This window comes from Propithecus coquereli, unplaced genomic scaffold, assembly GCF_000956105.1.
Source record: "Propithecus coquereli isolate 6110/MARCELLA unplaced genomic scaffold, Pcoq_1.0 Scaffold587, whole genome shotgun sequence".
Taxonomy (NCBI): Eukaryota; Metazoa; Chordata; class Mammalia; order Primates; family Indriidae; genus Propithecus; species Propithecus coquereli.
This window is the reverse complement of record NW_012151807.1, coordinates 368,936-377,605: the sequence shown is the minus strand read 5'-3', so window position 1 is coordinate 377,605 and position 8,670 is coordinate 368,936. Positions and strand designations below refer to the sequence as shown.

Here is an 8,670-nt window from a genome sequence, read left to right as displayed (position 1 = left end):
AAAAAAAAAAAAAAAAATAGTGCCTGGTGGCTGGGAGTTTCTTAGTAAAGGTTAGCTATTGTGAGCTATTTAATAAAAATAAAATCCTAAGCCCTCTGCTAACTGCATGGACACCTCTTGGCCAAGGGGACCCCAGAAATACCTTAAAACTGGGCTCCCAGTCATGATGGATGGAAGAGGTAAAACACAATTACAGCATGATTTCCCTTCATAAATATTCATGACTCCTCCTATAGCTTGTTAAATATGTATATTTGACTACCTCGCTCCCATTCCCTTTTGTCTCTTTTCTGAAGCCAGTGTGCCTGGCTTGTGGCCAGCGCTCTGCTTCCCGACCTATTGGAACGGCCGTCCAATAGGCTGCTACCCTTTATGAGGAATAAAGCTCTCCTTTTTCCAAAGCATAACTGTGTTAATTTTTTTTTTTTTTAGTTAACACTATTATCACTGAAATTTTTTTCAAATGTGATGATTCGAGCCTGAGGGCCAGGCCTGTCTTACCTGTGGTGACTGCTGTGTACGGCCAGCCTGAGAGGCTGCTGGCTTCCCTTCCAGGCTTCTCCATCCCACTCCAGTGTGAACGACAGGTAGCAAAAGCAGGAAGGGAATTTAGAGATGAGTCCACAGACTCGGATGTCTCAGGCACCAGGCAGGAATGGTAAACCTGAGTGAAGCAGCGGGGAATCAAAGGGGCTAGGGCTCGCTGCAGAGGGTGGCCGCTCTGGAATACAGTCACGGCTGAGTTCCGAGAAATGTGGCGTTGTGCAGAACCAGAGCGCACTTCCACAAACCTAGGTGGTACGGCCTACCACATACACACCTAGGCTAGAAGGTCTGGCGGTCCGCCGGTCCTGGGCTGCAAACCTGTACAGCGCGTTACTGTACTGAATACCGTAGGCAGCTGAAACACAGTGGTCAGTATTGGTATATCTAAATGTAGAAAAGACACAGTATAAATACAGTGTAAAAGGTAAGAGATGGTACATTTGTGTAGGGCACTTGGCATGAAAGGAGCTTGCAGGACTGGAAGTTGCTCTGGGACAGTGAGTGAGTGGTGAGCGAATGGGAAAGCCTTGTAGACTTATAAACACTGTACCCTTAGGCTTCACCACATTCATAAAAAAATAAAGCAATTTTGTTATGACGTTATGACAACTAGGACTTCACTAGGCAATAGGAATTTTTCAGCTCCATTATAATCTTACGGGATCACCGTTGCACACGCAGTCGGTTGTTGACTGGAACGATGTTATGCACCACATGACTGTACCTTAACTCAGCTTATTTGAAGACCCTGGGCTGGCCTAACAACCCACATCTACCCTGAAGCTGCCCTGTTTTTTTTTTTCCATTATAGTCACAGGCAAGAAAACAATTTAAAGTGATAAGAACCCGCAGTTGCACAGGACAGCCCACTCAATTCTCCATCTTCTTTAGGGTGCTTACAACTGGGTTTCGTCAAAGAAAATCAAAGTTTCGGGGCCACCCCCTACCTCCTTATGCAAAAGAGGGTAAAAGCCTCTAGCATCTGTGAAAAACAGGTCCCACAGATCATTTGTTAAGGAAATTTCTTGGTAACCTCCCATAGGCAAGGACATGCAAATTATGTTTATGTCTAGCACCTAAAACTAAAGCCTGTTAGATTCCACACGAAAAATGAATTACAAGTTTCTTACAATAACAGAACTAGAGACAAGACAGAATCAGACATTCTGTCACCTGCTCAGGGACATCTACATAATTGGTGTTTCCTTCACTCCCTTGGGCCTCACAAGAATGTCACCACTCCCTCATCAGTACACAGCACCGCCCCGCCCAGGTCACCCCCTCCCCACCCTGCCTGCTTTTTGCCTTTTTCCTTCTCTCTGTATGCCTTTAAAATGCTGAAGATTCCAACCTGCCCTTCGAAAAACAGCCACAGCTTATCTGCAGTTCGTGTTGTCACGTCCTCAAAATCTTGGCTTAATAAACCTCCACTGAATGAGATTTTCGCCTCAGTCATTTATTTGGGTTGACAGTTTCAAACAGTTTTCAGCATTCCTCTGGGCAGGATACAGTTAAAGCATACGGCAATGAACAGTCTCCATCCTCACGTAGTATCAGTGGCCATAGTAATGACAGAAGCCAACGACACGAGCAACCTGTGGTAAAAAGGTATTCCTGGGCTGCACAGTGGAGGGGGCCGGCAGGCAAGTTAGTTTGGTTAAGCCGGAGAGAGAACGACTGGGGAGGGAACCCAGGGAGTAGGAACTGATACCGGGGGCAAATGAGATCTGTCCTAGAATTCCAGGGACCACATGATTTAATGTTCCAATGGGGACGCTTCTGAGAATGAAAGGGAGTGGTATTAATAATTACACTGGGACATCAGGTCTTAACTGGAATTGTCCCCAGACAAATGAGAACATATGGCCACCCTACTAAAATGAAAGCGTTCCCAAAGGCCTAGGGTAAACTCTAGCTCTTCACCTGAAAACTATTGGGTGGCAGAAGGAAATCTTCAAACCACTGTGTACTAGTCAGTAATCCAGAAGACCTTACTACACACAAAAGCTTGGAATTTTCCTCTCTGGAATCCTGGACAGAGAGCAGGAGAGCCTCTACAGCCGGGGCAAGGGCACTGGTTCCCAGAGTCGAGAGATAGTGGTAAGTGTTTCAGAAGTGAGGACTGATCTTTTTCTTTGCCCAAAAAATTCCTTTCTAAGGGGGCCTGGTGAGTCCTGCCTACAAATGATAAAATCTCAGTAAATAGGTTTTTATGATGTGGTTTACTACCCAACCTGATTTCAGTATAGCATCACATAAAAGTTAGAAGACACTCATCTTAACTCAACCATTCCTTTCTACTGATTCCTAGTCTTTTGGACAAAGCCTAACTCAGCTAATTGTCAACTAAAGAATCCCTAAACCTCTAGCCTGGGCAACACAGTGAGACTCTGTCTCAAAAAAAAAAAAAAAAAAGAATCCCTAAACCCACCTATGACTTATAAGCCCCCGCTTTGAGATGTCCTACCTTTTGGGGCCAAACCAATAAATGCCTTCCATGTATTGATTTGTGACTTTATCTTTAATTCCTGTCTCCCTGAACTGTATAAAACCAAACTGTAGCCCACCCACAGTCAGTCCACTTGCTCAAGGCTTCTTGGGCGTGGCTCTGGGCCACAGTCCTCAAATTTGGCTCAGAATAAACCTCTTTAAATTATTTTACGGAGTTTGTGTTCTGTTGACAGAAGGAAACAGAGTAGAGATCAGCTGATCTTTGACTCCCAGTCCCCCGGCCCCTCCCCAGATCTGTGATACCACACCAACACCCCAATCTCATGGCCCCAGTAAAACTAGCCGCACTCCTTTGTTCCCACCCCTTGGCTACTGCCCGCTGGGTCGGGATACTCAGTTTGCTTCCTTCTTATGGCTAGAGCCTCCCTAGTCAATTATATTCCCTCTCCCCAGCTCTCCACTTCCTTCTTGTCCAAGCTAACCTAAAAGGGCTTCTCACATAAAGGTTTTTTTGCTAATCACCACAGAAATACTGACAATGGATAGTTAAAGCCTGGTCTATGTTTCCTGTTTTCCTCTTTTAGATGATATCCTGGGAATCTGTTCTCTATTACACTTTCATATCAAGGGTGGAGTTGAACCCCACCCCACCCTGTAGTGGGCCCCCAAATATAAGAAGTTATAATGTTAGAAATGTATTGGGATTTGTGGGTTAACATTTAACTAAAAAATCACGCGCTGACCTTAACATAAATTGCCTTTATTGTTCCGCCTCTAGGGCTTTCCAAAGTTAAAATTTAGTGCCATTGCTTCATTTAGGAAAAATGTGCTCATGTATTTTGTGCTGTTGGTAACTCCGCTTTCTGCTTCTGTAAACAGGCTTGCTTGATGATTGTTATCAATGCGAAAAAGAGCCGGTTAGGCTGAGCAGGTGGTCTGAGGCTGCTCCCAGGCCCCCTAGTTAATGGACAAAAGGACGTTCTGATGTTATCTGCATCCTCTTTTGCAGTACTATGGCCTGTTTTCTCTCCCTATATGTAACGTAATCAACTAAGACTGTATAAATTCCCCCTTTTCTTTCCGGCTAGCTGCCATTCTTTGTACCTGTACTCTGACAGGGCAGGGGTGGTCGCTGGCCAGCTAATAAAGACTCATAATTTGGCTCAATTCACTCTTTAAGTGGTCATTTCTCGTACTCCGTACTATAACACACCCCACCCTTTCATACGTTCTCCAACACTTGGGGTGGGGGTCTCCTTTTCTAACTACAAAGCATGAGGGGCTGGCAAATTTCAGGCATGAGTCTTCCATTTTAATGTCCCCCAAATTTTAATCTAACAAAATCATTCTGATACAGGAGTACGGTGATAAAAAGGGCTAAAAACTCACTTCATATATTTGGAAAAGTTGGAGAAATATGCTCTCTCTGGAGTCAGAATCTATGCTGAGGCCTGGAAAGCAATATGATCCTATTGGGCAAGTCCTTCTTCTGTGTCAAGGATAACCTGAAAGACAGTGGCAGTTGGTAGCCACCCTAAAAACCCACAGGTCAGTCTCAGGCCTGGGATCCTGCTGTACTGGCCACCTACACAGAATTCCAGGTGTGAGAAAGGCAATCTAGTCATGTGCTCATAACAGTGTTTCAGTCAGTGTCAGACGGTGGTCGCATAAGACTATCATATGGGGCCGGGCGCGGTGGCTCACGCCTGTAATCCTAGCACTCTGGGAGGCCGAGGCAGGTGGATTGTTTGAGCTCAGGAGTTCAAGACCAGCCTGAGCAAGAGCAAGAGACCCCCGTCTCTACTAAAAATACAAAGAAATTAATCGGACAACTAAAAATATATAGAAAAAATTAGCCGGGCATGGTGGCACATGCCTGTAGTCCCAGCTACTCGGGAGGCTGAGGCAGAAGGATTGCTTGAGCCCAGGAATTTGAGGTTGCTGTGAGCTAGGATGATGCCACGGCACTCACTCTAGCCAGGGCAACACAGTGAGACTCTGTCTCAAAAAAATAAAGACTATCATATGGTATTTTTACTGTACCTTTTCTACGTTTATTTTTCTTTTTTCTTAAGAGATAGGGTCTTATTCTGTTGCCCAGGCTGGAGCGCAGTGGTGTCATCAAAGCTCACTGCAACTTTGAATTCCTGGGCTCGAGCAATCTTCCTGCCTCAGCCTCCTGAGTAGCTGGAACTACAGGCATGCACCACCATGCCCGGCTAATTTTTTCTATCTATTTTTAGTTGTCCGGCTACTTTCTTTCTACTTTTAGTGGAGACGGGGTCTTGCTCGTGCTCAGGCTGGTCTCGAACTCCTGACCTTGAGCGATCCTCCCGCTTCGGCCTCCCAGAGTGCTGGGATTACAGGCGTGAGCCACCACGCCCGGCCTCCTTAAATTATTTTGCAGAGTTTGGCTTTTTTCCATTGACATATGTCTTGTGGAGATGACCGACAGGGTCTCTCACTATGTTGCCCAGGCTGGTCTCAAACTCCTGGCCTCAGGCAATCCTCCTGCCTCAGCCTCCCGAAGTGCTGGGATTACAGGCATGAGCCACCACATTCGGCCCCTTTTCTATGTTTAAATACACAAATACTTATCATTATGTTATAATTCAGTATTCAGCACAGTAACAGGCTGTACAGGTTTGTAGCTCAAGAGCAATAGGATACATCATAAAGCCTTAGGTGTGCAGTAGGCTATATCATCTAGATTTCTGTAAGTACACTCATCACACGATGATGAAACTGCCCAAGGATGCATTTCTTAGAACATACCCGCATCATTAAGAGACACATGACTGTAACTGAAATCCCTCAGAACTGCCACAGACAAGTCAGGCATGAGGTTGTTCCAGCTACTCCAGAGGTTGATGCAGGAGGACTGCCTGAGCCCAGGAATGCCAGGCTGCAGTGTGCGGTGATGGTGCCTGTGAATAGCCACTGCATTCCATCCTGGGCAACATAGCAAGATCCCTCTCTTAAATAAAAAAAGATTCAGACATGCATAGAGAAATAGAAGGATCCTACTTCAAGGCCCACTAGGACCTCAGGCTCTCCCTGTCAGTAAAAGGGATCAGGAACAGCTCGAACCAATAGTGCTCTGTCCAAAAGAGGGCTTGCCACACCAATAAGGCAAATTCCAAGCCTGACAAAAAATAATATTAAGAAGAAATGAAGGAAGACTGACGAAAAGAAAAACCATACCAAAACCAAAACCAAACATAAGAAACTTAATTGCTGTACTCGCGTCGGCAGCACATAAACCAAAATTGAAACTTAACTGCTTACTAAGATAGCCAGCTCCGAGGTCTAGTCTGACACATCCTAGGAGCTCTCCAATCCCTGAAACTTCCCACAACACGCGAGAGGGGGAATGAGCAAGGCCCCACAGTTGGTAAGAAACTGCAGATAAGCCTTCCAGGGGCTGGGCGCGGTGGCTCACGCCGGTAAATCCCAGCACTTGGAGAGGCCAAGGCTCGCTTGAGGCCAGGAGTTCAAGAAACAGCAGGTAAGCCTTGCAGCGAGCGCGGCTGCGGGTCAGAGGAAAGTCCGGCATCGCGTCCCAGCAGAGCGCCTGCGGGCTCCGTCTTGGAGCTTCCACCCAGCGTATCTGAAGCCACGGCCACATGCTCGAAGGTACGGGCTCTCGCTTGCCCACTGTGGCCCAGGGTCATGCCACCACCTGCTCCGCGAGGGATCGGCAGGGCTGGGAACTTGAGGAGTGAGGAAGTACGGCCCGAGGAGAGCCGGTGGGGTGGCGCCGCGGTGGTCAGGGCACCGACGACCCCGGGCATGGGGAGATGTACAGCCGGCGGGGGACTCGGGACCCGCAGCCCACTGACCGCCGGCGCCGGCGGCACGGTTCGGTGAGGAAAAGTGGGAAGGCAGAGGGTAAAAAGTAGGACGTCCGTCGTCCAGGGCACCGGTTCCGACCGCCTCAGTGGGCGCTGCGAAGCTCCGCAGGCGGGGCCAGCCGAGCCTGCCGCAGCCCTAAGCCCCGCCCCCAGCCGCGCGTCGCTCTAGGCTGCGCGGAGGACTCCGCGTCTCTGCGGGCTTGAGGTCTCCGTGCCGCTCAGAACCGGAAGCGCGACGTCGCGGGCCTCGCGCCCTCAGGTGCCGGGTCCCAGATGTGTAGGTTCGCTGCTGCGAGGCTGGGCCCTCATCAGTGTTCAGATTTTATGTGAATTATCTTTCTTTCTTTTTTTTTCTTAAATATGTTCTGTATCAGTTTATTGACACTGTCAATAATTTAGACACATTTTTAATATAACAGAACATTTAATTACATCAATTTTCCACCAACTCGCTAAAGTCATTTAGTGATGATGACAGTGGCCATTTCCACTGATTGGCGGGGGGCTCTTCCACTAACGCCTCCCATGGTTTCCACTGCATCATTTTTCTTCCCAGACTTAGTTCACGTTCAGCCTGAAGAGTCAACTCTTCTATTTGGCCACCCTGAAGTTGGCCCTCTAATTTTTTAACATCTAGTTCCGCTTTAACCATAGCCAGCTTCTCATTAGTACTCTGTTCTGTATACTTTCTATATGCTGCATTTTTAGGGATTTGCTCGAGAACATCAAGAACCTTTGCGTACAATATTCTTAGCCTCTGGTGTGGACTCTCACATACAGCCAGTACCACAAGACCAGTAGTCTGCCCAAAAAACAAAACACGATTCATGCCGTTTGTTATGGTTTCCACGCGTGCACCATATTAAGAAAAGCAAAAGCACGACCCCCTGGCTAAAACTAGTCTAAAGCCAGCTAGCTACACTGTCTCGCCTGTTCGGAGCTTTTTTCCTGCATCTCTGAACGAAGCCACTAACCTGGTCACCCCTAAGGGCAGTGCAGAAGGAGGTCCCAACAGGGACCACGGAGGCCGCGCCAGTTACGGCCACCAGCCGTGGGAAGAGGGGTTGTCGGACAGATTCTACACCCGCAGTCTAAACTCCAATAGTGACCTCCATTCGTCCTGAATTATCTTTCAAAATACTTTTCCCATGGTATTTCCCGTTGAACATTTGAAGAAACATAGAAGAAAAAACAAACACCAAAGGCTGGGCGTGGTGGCTCACGCCTGTAATCCTAAAACTCTGGGAGGCCGAGGCGGGAGGATTGCTGGAGGTCAGGAGTTCAAGACCAGCCTGAACAAGAGCAGGACCCATCTCTACTAAAAATAGAAAAATTAGCCAGGCGTGCTGGCACCTGTAGTCTCAGCTACTCGGGAGGCTGAGGCAGGAGGATCACTTGAGCCCAGGATTTGCTGTGACCTTGGCAAACGGCCTGGCAGTCTAGCCCCAGCAACAGAGCGAGACTCTGTCTCAAAAAAAAAACCCCAAAAACAAAACAAAACAAAAAAACAAACAATCATACTCTTAATTGACAGAATCACTACTATTAACATTTTAGTGAATTTTATTCCAATAATTACCTACACATAGTTTGATTTTTTTGTGTTTTTGTCATCACTTATTTTCCCACTTAATTTTGTCACGTAAGCTTCCTCCTCCCCCTGTATTGTGGCACGCATTGTGATAGCCCATTAAGTGGATTATCATTGTTTATTTATTCATTCCATATAAAATCCATGCCTGGATGGAGCCAGAGAGGTAGCAGCCTTCCACAGAATGGCGGTCACTGAAGTGTGCCTCAGTATATCCTTGGAGAAGTG

General features: G+C 47.2%; 1 pseudogene; it reads right to left on the bottom strand.

The window, feature by feature from the left end:
• Positions 1–7,284: 7,284 nt before the first annotated feature.
• LOC105821656 lies at positions 7,285–7,680 on the bottom strand (annotated as a pseudogene).
• Between the last annotated feature and the right edge of the window lie 990 nt (positions 7,681–8,670).